This window comes from Hydra vulgaris, chromosome 13, assembly GCF_038396675.1.
Source record: "Hydra vulgaris chromosome 13, alternate assembly HydraT2T_AEP".
NCBI lineage: Eukaryota > Metazoa > Cnidaria > Hydrozoa > Anthoathecata > Hydridae > Hydra > Hydra vulgaris.
Window position 1 is genome coordinate 175740 of NC_088932.1, and position 9261 is coordinate 185000.

The 9261-nt window shown below is 24.4% G+C and overlaps 1 long non-coding RNA gene across 1 annotated transcript in view; it reads left to right on the forward strand.

Moving 5' to 3' along the window:
* The first annotated feature begins 594 nt into the window (after nt 1–594).
* Nucleotides 595–9261, forward strand: part of LOC136089416 (uncharacterized) — a 14359-nt gene continuing 5692 nt past the window's right edge. Inside the window, exon 1 of the long non-coding RNA XR_010643035.1 lies at nt 595–932. This is a non-coding gene — a long non-coding RNA (uncharacterized LOC136089416). The remainder of the gene's footprint in view (nt 933–9261) is intronic.

A 9261-nucleotide genomic window follows, 5' to 3' on the forward strand; every position in this document is an offset into this window, starting at 1 on the left:
TTTCTTAGATGTTCCTTGCCTAATTAATTGGTTATCAAATCAGATTTGTATGGCACCCATAAATAATATAAGCAGTAAGTTTAAAGAAGTTATTATTATAGAAGATTTCAACATTCTTAAAGAAAATTACTCCTCTAAAAAATGGAAAAAGGTTAACAGAAATCTTATTATGAAGATCATTAACAATCCCAGCATACCCAAAAGAATTACTGAACTATATGTTCAATAAATAATTTAAGTACTAAATGTACTTGTATTATTTGAGTTTAAAATATAAACATTGAAAATAATGGTTCTGTGAAAAAGAATGAACTAGTTTAATGTAAACATTAACAATATAGATATATAAACTGTTTACGTGTACATTAGTATGGTTTAGTGTTGTTATTAATGTGGTTTTAGTTTATTTAACGCATACTAAAGGAATAACTTGGCAGAGTAATCCCATTTCATTTGTTTCTAATGTACGTCAAAATAGAAAAAAAAAATATTTGTTAAATACTTTGTCGGGTTTTGTCCTACTTCTAAACTTTATCACACCACTCTAAATTATTAAATATTTTAGTATAAATGGAATGTCTTTAATTAATAAATTAGTAAACAGTAGCATATAATGGCTTCAGTGAAAACTAAAAAATACAAATCAAGTGTAAAGGCTAAAAAAGTAAAGATTGACATCGAAACGTTGGCTCAAAATTTAGAGGAAGATGCTAGAAATGGAAATATTCAACACGCCCTAGATATACTCAGTCAAAACAAGGCATTAATTATAAATTTACACGGCGATCAATCCCAAATTATTAAATATTTTTGGTATCCGTATTCTCTGGCGTACGATAAGCGAAAGTTTGACTTTTGTTCACAATATCAAAGAAAAATTGATGAATTAAGCGGATTAGAAAGCGCACTTTTTAATGATGAAGATAAATAAAGTAAGTAAAGTACTTAAACGTTTTTATGATATAGTGGTATGAACTATACAATTAGTTTAGCAATAATGGTTGTGATATGCCAAAAGGTAGCCGTTTAAAAAATGAAACTAAAATAGAGTTTGAAGCAATATAGCAAAATATCTTTAATCCTCAATCTAAGATATGTAATTATAAAAAGACTATAATAATAATAACAATAATTTGACTAGTATTATAAGTTTTTAAATTCTCTCAGTAGTATAGTTCATCATTCGCAAGATTTCAAATAATTTAAAGTTGTTGGCATCTTGTTTATTTGTATTTATTTCATAAAAATATATACATCTCCAGTTAGTGTTTTGTGAAATTATTTGTTAACTTCAATTTTGATAAGCTTTAAGATTGTGAAAGTTTTAAATTAAGTTGTGAAAATTTGAGGATATCAAAAACAATGTTGCACAAATTAGATTAAATTTTGAGGATATCAAAAATAATGTTGCACAAGATTATAGACTTTATTTAGCTAACCTAATAAGCTATCTAGCCTATATGCGTCTGTATATATATACAAATATATATATAACTATATATATATATATATAAATATATATATATATATTTATATATATATTCATATTAGTATACATATATGCAAATATAAATATATATATTTATATATCTATATAAATATATGTATATATTTACACTTATTCATATATGCCTACCTAAAACATAAATATATGTATGTATATGTATATATATATATATATATATATACATTTATATAAATGTGCATATATAAAATATATGTTTTTATATGTATTTATATATGTATATATATATATATATATACATATATATATATATATATATACATTTATATATATATATACATATATATATGTACATATGTGTAAATGTATACCTACGCATATAAATATATAAATATGTATATGTATATACATATATATATATATATATGCATATATATATATATATATAAACATAAATAAATATATATATCTTTGTATATATATATATATATATATATATATATATATATATATATATATACATATAGATACATATATAAATATACATATATATATATATATATATATATATATATATATATATATATATACATATATATACATATATAAATATACATATATCTATATATATATATACACATATATAAAGATATATACATTTAATTTCATAAAAGATAATTACACTTATATATTCAAATAGAAAACCTATTTATATAAGTATATATCATTATGTATATTCATACATCTAAATGTAAGTAAGATAGATTCAAAAAAAATTTATTACATATCTAAAGATATAGTCGTTGCAGACACATATTTCTATATATGTACATACATACATATTTATATATATATATAAATTTATAAATATATATATAAATATATATGTGTGTATATGTATGTCTTTTTTTGTATATATATTTATATATTTGTGTATATTTATGCATACATACAAATTTATAAAAATGTATATATATATATCTATATATAATTATATATATACATAATTACTCAGGCCTTGTTACGAGATTTCGCTGCGTAGCGAAATCGCGTAATGCATTTCTGAGTAACTCAACTCATCAAATATATTTTGCATCGTTAGAAGTTATATTGCATCACTCGCGTCTTTTCAAGATCCGCATTGTAATTAAAGCTATTTTATTAACGCGTTAAAAATAATACAAACACTTTGTTTTTTTCTCACTACTACAAAAGTTACAAATAAAAGTTGTTATTTAAAAAATCATTTTTATTATTTTTTTCAAATATGAACTGAATTTTATTTTGAAAAAAAATTTTTTTATGAAACATAAAATAATGTTTGTTTATTTTCTTATGATTTTCAGTTGGTTTTTGTTTATTTTATTAATTGTTAATAAATTTTTTCTTATTTAATTTGTGAACTTATTTTAATAATGTTTATAAACAGGAAAGAGTTTTTTTTGCTGTTTATCAGTTACCGATAAAATATTCGTGATCATAATTTATTTTTATAAATTAAACAAATGTCATTAAAATTTTACGTTATTGAATTAACAATAAACAAAATATCTTATTAATAAAATATTCACATCAAAATAAATTGTGCATTTTTTAAACTATTAAGACAAAAAGTAATTTTTATATTTGAAAGAAATTTATATATTTAATTCCTTAAGATAAAACTTAAAACACTTAGTTTTTTTTAACTAATTTTTAACAACAACGAAAAAATTATTTAACAAACTGTTTTTTTAACAAAAAATCTATAAGTTTACAATTGCGATTAAATGCTTTTACTTACGACTACATTTCTTCTGAATAAACGTCACGTTAACGACAATCAAAAGGTAATTTAAATATTCTAAAAGATATAAGTTTTTGCGTAGCGCAAAACTGCTGAAGGGTAGGCAAATCGCCTTTTTGCAAGTAAAATGCGAGCTGCGTAACGCTTCTTAACAAGGCCTGATTACTATATTATATACATATGTTTATATTTTATACATATATAAATATTATATATCTTATATACATTACAAATATATATTATATATATTTATTATTTATATTTGTTTATGATAAAACATATAACTTATATATTTATCTTATATGTATATATATATATATATGTATATATATATATTTATACATAGGTCTATGTATGCAGGGGTTGTATAGCTTTTATTTAAATATTATAACTATCATATCTATATATATAGTACATGCAACATATATTTATATATATATATATAAATATAAATGTGTACATGTATATACATGCACACGTACATATATATATATATGGATATATATTCATATATAAAAATATACACGTATTAAAGGATATATATACATATATATATATATATACATATATATATATATATATATATATATATATATATATATATATATTTATATATAGTTATATATATTTATATATATTCATATAATTTCAAATATAAATAATTACACTTATATAGTCAAATACAAAACCTTTATATATAAGTATATATTTATATGTATATTCATACATATACATAGTATAAATTAGCTAGATAGTATTAGTGTTAAGAATTGCTGTAACTGGTGTGAGCCAGTGAGTGTGGTATTAACACACTATGACAGCCAATTTGCTTGAATGCTGCTCATCTAGCAATCAAGACCTGCTTTAAAACTGTTAACTGATTGTGCTTTAACCAACTCGCTTGGCAAGCTATATTACGAATTAACCGATCTAATAAATAAAATGTTTTAACAACAGGCTTGTTTAGTGATTTCTTTAAAATATTTTAAGCTGTGATCTCTCCTTTGAGTTTGTTGAATACTAGTTTTTATGATTTTTCCAAATCAATAAAATTGTTGAAGAATTTATAAAGTTAAATCATATCTCCTCGTTGCCTCCTTATTGTCAAGGTAGTCAAGTCAAGAGCTTTTAGATGATACTCATAGTTGATTTTTTTAAGTGATGGTATTAATAAAGTTGCACGATGTTGAACTCTTTCTAATAACTCAATTTCTCCCTTTAGAATAAGTGACCAAACTTGTACTCTAAACTCTAACAGTGGCTGCACAAAAAAAACATAAAGTATTCTCAGCAGTCTAATATCTTAGCAAACGAAGCATTTCCTAATCCGACCCAACATTTGGTTGCCTTTGCCTATGCATTTTAAAACATGAGTTTTCCATTTCAAATGCTTGAGAAGATTACAGGTCTACCATTCTCTAAGGCGGTTAAAATGAAATCAAGTGTTTGAAATGGTTGAAATGAAATCAAGTAGATTCAAGTAGATCAAGTGTTTGAAATTGGTTGAAATGAAATCAAGTAGATTCGTTAAGCATGATTTATGAAATATGATTAATGAAATCAAGTAGATCAAGTGTTTGAAATTGGTTGAAATGAAATCAAGTAGATTCGTTAAGCATGATTTATTTTTAACAAAACCGTGCTGTTGCTTGACTATTGGATTATACCTTCCATTATTTTACATGCACTTGAGGTGAGTGATACCGGTCGGTAGTTTCCTGCTATGAATTTTTCGCCGTTTTTGTACAGAGGAGTTATATTTGCTGATCTAAATTGCACTGGCAGTTTGCTGGTTTTTAACAATTCTTTAAAAATATACGTAAGTGGAATAGCAAAGGCTGATACGCAGTTCTTTAAAATAGCAGAATGTAAATTATCAACGCCACTTGATTTGTTATCTTTTAGGTTTTTTAATCTCAGATAGACATCTTCATATGTAAAATTTTCATTTGTCATAATGAATGCTTCAGTAGTTCTTAAATCAAAAGAAGGCAGTAAACCATCATCTTTTTTCACAAATTCAGCTTAAAAATTTTTGTTTAAGATATCAACAAAATCTTTTGAAGTTTTGAGTGGTTGTATCATTTTCTCCCTTTATTGCTTTTATAGTATCTTTAACTGCTTGTTAATTGTTCATGTAGCTGTAGAGAAGCTTTGAGTTCTTGATAGTTCTTTTTTCCAGATTAAACTCAAAGTTATGTCTCACTTTTTTAATCTCGTCTGCTACATTTTTGCAAATCATTTTGTATTTAGATTTCATAACGGGGTCTTTCCATTTACAAGAGCAGTTTTTATATTCTAAATTTTGTTTGCTTTTAATAAGATACAAAAAAATCAAATGTTCATCTGAAGATATTATCGATGCAGACATATTTATGTTTAAAAGTACATATATATATATATATATTTATATGTACTTTTAAAAAGCCTATATATGCGAGATTTTACCATATATGCTTTATGTAAACGCCCATATGAAAAAATATATATATATATAATTACTGACCTTGTTCTAATAAATCATTAATACAAACCAACAAGTTGAGATAGTACTATTTGTTATTGATAATATGGTTTGTAATACTGCAAAAAAAAAAATGGTAACAACTTGATGCAGCGACCACGTTTTTGTTTTGATTTTCTTAAAACACCACTTTACCTTAAGCAAATACGATAATTATTTTATTGTTCAAAGATCAAAATTAGGAAATATTGCCGAAAAAAATATATTCTATAAAATATAATTCGAAATCAACCAAATTAAACACAAAATTAAAAATCAAAGATTTTAATTTTTTTATTACTATATAATGATATTTATTTTATTGTTCAATAATATAAATTTTTTTAAATTATGTAAAATTTTTTTCTACAATAAATATTGAAAACCTTGAAAATTAAGATATTCTTTTTATTTGATGAGAAAGTTCTTTTTAATTTATGCTTTTGTTTAATTCGGTGTTTTTCTGTATGAGGACAGGTTATTACGGAGTGATTTCTTTATTTACACACAATACTATGAACTGTATAAAAATAAAAAATTTATTTATTATTAATGAAGTTTATATCAGTTTCGAAAGGTTGCAAAAATGCAAAACATGAGTTCAATCCTTATTAATATAAAACTTAATTTAAAATTTAACACCAAAATATTTTTCTTAAATGAAATAAAAAGCAATACAATTACTATATAGTAATTGTATTGTGATTTAATTCATTTAAGCAAAATGTTTTGTGGTTAAATTTTAAAATAAGTTAATTTTATTGTTGGACTTATTTTAAAATAAATTTTAAAATAAGTCCAACAATAATAATAGCTATTATTATTGTTGAGTCTGCGGATTTTCTTAAATTTATTTTGTCAACATTACGATTGTTAAAAACCGTTTATGGGTTCATTATTTTTCTCATGAAAAAAATATTATATTACGTTTAAAAACATCTACTTTGTTTTCAGAGCAATATTATTATTATGCAAAATACTAATATAGTTGTGCTTAAAGCTGAGATCAAGTTTGAAATCAAGTGAATAATAAAATTTAATTTGTGCTAACATAAATATTTTAAATGATTCTGGAATTTCTTTAAAATGTAGAAAAAATTAAAATCAAGTAAAAAGGGCCATATTTATATATACCGTCCCCTCAGTATTATCTTGTTCTATGTCGCTAAACTATGGTTTTAAAAAAAAGGCATTTGAATTTTCAAAAGCCCTAAAAATGTTCAAAATAAACTTTGCACCAAATTTTGTTATTATAAAATTGTCAAGGTAAATATATAATACCCTTATAAACCATTTTTAGAAAATTATTGTGTATTAAGTGTTTAAAAAAATGATTTTTGACTTTTGAGATTATTATCAAATTACTGACAAACTTTACAAAATACAAAAATTGTATAATGTTCTATGTCAATTTCTTTGGGTTTTTTTAATTATAGTTTGTCCAAACATGCACCAATGTCTTATTTGGTGAATGTTTTGAATGTATTTACCAAGGACGGATACAAAGATGGGAGTATCCCCCTCCCCCCCTCCCCCCTCATTTTAAGAATTATCAATCTTCAAAATATTATTGATAGAAATTTAAAAAAAAAAAAGATACAAAATATTATTTTGCAACATTTGAATTTTTGGCAAAAAAAGTTAGTTATATACACATTTAATATATTTATTAGTAAACTAATTTATAAGCATTTTTTACGCTCTTCGCGTGCATCTTATTTTTGTTCAATATGACTTATATGCTGAGCCTGTTTACGATCATTTAAAGTACCTTCAGCACTTTTGACTTTAAAAAGTTTACACTAATTACACCTATTTTTTTTTCTTTGCCGGAAAGAATTATTGAACTTAGTTAGAAAAATGCTCAAATGAAACAGTGGTTTTAGCTGAAAAAATCATTTGTTTTTGGTCATATAACCCCTCCCCCCTTGGACAATGACCTGGATCCACCCCTGTTTTAGACATTATTTGTGTTCAAGTAAAACATTTTTTTTTTTCATGAAACAGTTATATTAAGACATAAAAATAATTAAGAAAAGTACATGGGAGATGCACATGAATTACTAAACACAAAGAGTTGCCATATAATTTCAATCAATCTGAGGCATGTAGGACATCATTTTATTAATATCTTCATTCTTTTCTTTTAAAAGTAAGTGGCTTTTTTTGGTCTGAATTGACAGTTTTGGTGCAGTTATGGGATATGCTGTAGATTTCTTTTTTCTTAATGATTAGGCACCTGCAAAAACTGAGGTGAAGCCGTCTGCATGTTTTGTTTTAAATGAAACAGTAAATGGATGATTGGAATAGTATTTTATTTGCTTTACTTGAGTAAAGGGCACTTTGGTATAGTTATAGCCTTTAGCTCCAGCTTGAATATTTAAAAAATCAACATCTTTCATCTGCAGGATATTGAAAGGTTTCTGTCGCTTAACAGACTTTAGTATTCTGATCAGACCCAGTGGACTGTATACCTCAGTTTTTTTTAATTTTCGGTCAATGCTGCTATGAACCGCATCAACCTCTTGAACACAGCCATGTCCGCTTGCAAAAAACTTTTGAGTGATAGATTCAAAATCAGGATGAGCATTTTAAAAATGCTATATTGCCGTGCTCATAATACTGTTTCTATTTTGCGGAACGCAAGAATCTGACCATAAAATGAGGTTCTTAAGTTGTGGATGGGTGGTAAGCACAGATTCTAAAATTCGTAGGATTGCAGATGCCAAATCATTTCCGGCTCTGCCAGATTGGCTTTCAGACCAGATACAACAATAAACATCTTTATCTAAAGAAAGATGTGCTGTCATGTTATAAACAGACAGTTTTCTAAGATAAAAGAAGTATATATTACTATCATTTATATATGTAGTACATACGTACATATATTTTTATATATATAAATATAAATGTGTACTTGAATAAACATGCACTCATACATATTTTTATGTATGTATATAATTCTATAGTTTGCTGCATTTAGGCGTGCAGTAGAAAAATAATGATTGTTATGCTAGCAAATACTTTTAATTACTTTTGACTTTCGCCCAACATTTGCTTGTTTTCGAAAAGTAAAAACCATTACTTTTGTTTCAAATTATTTGTTTTTTAAAAAAGTTAAAACGCAAATTTAATTGACCAGAATGTTTTTAAAAACATCATAAATGATTTTAAAATTATTCTGAATGTTTTTAACAATGTAAACAATCATTTTATTTTTTATCATCATTTTTTTTTTATGTCGTGACAAACACAACAAAATACTAGCTTCGACAAACATGAAGATGATCCTACTTAACGGATTGTGTTTGTTGATTTCGAATTATATTTTATAGAATATATTTTTTTTGGCGATATTTCCTAATTTTGTTTTTTTGATTTATTGTGACAAGTTATTTTCTTTCTTTTCCTCTCCACTATTACCTCCTTTTCTTGCATAAACTTTTTGCTTTTTTGCTTGCTCAACACACCAATGAATTACCACTCAAGCATCTTATTAAATTGTTA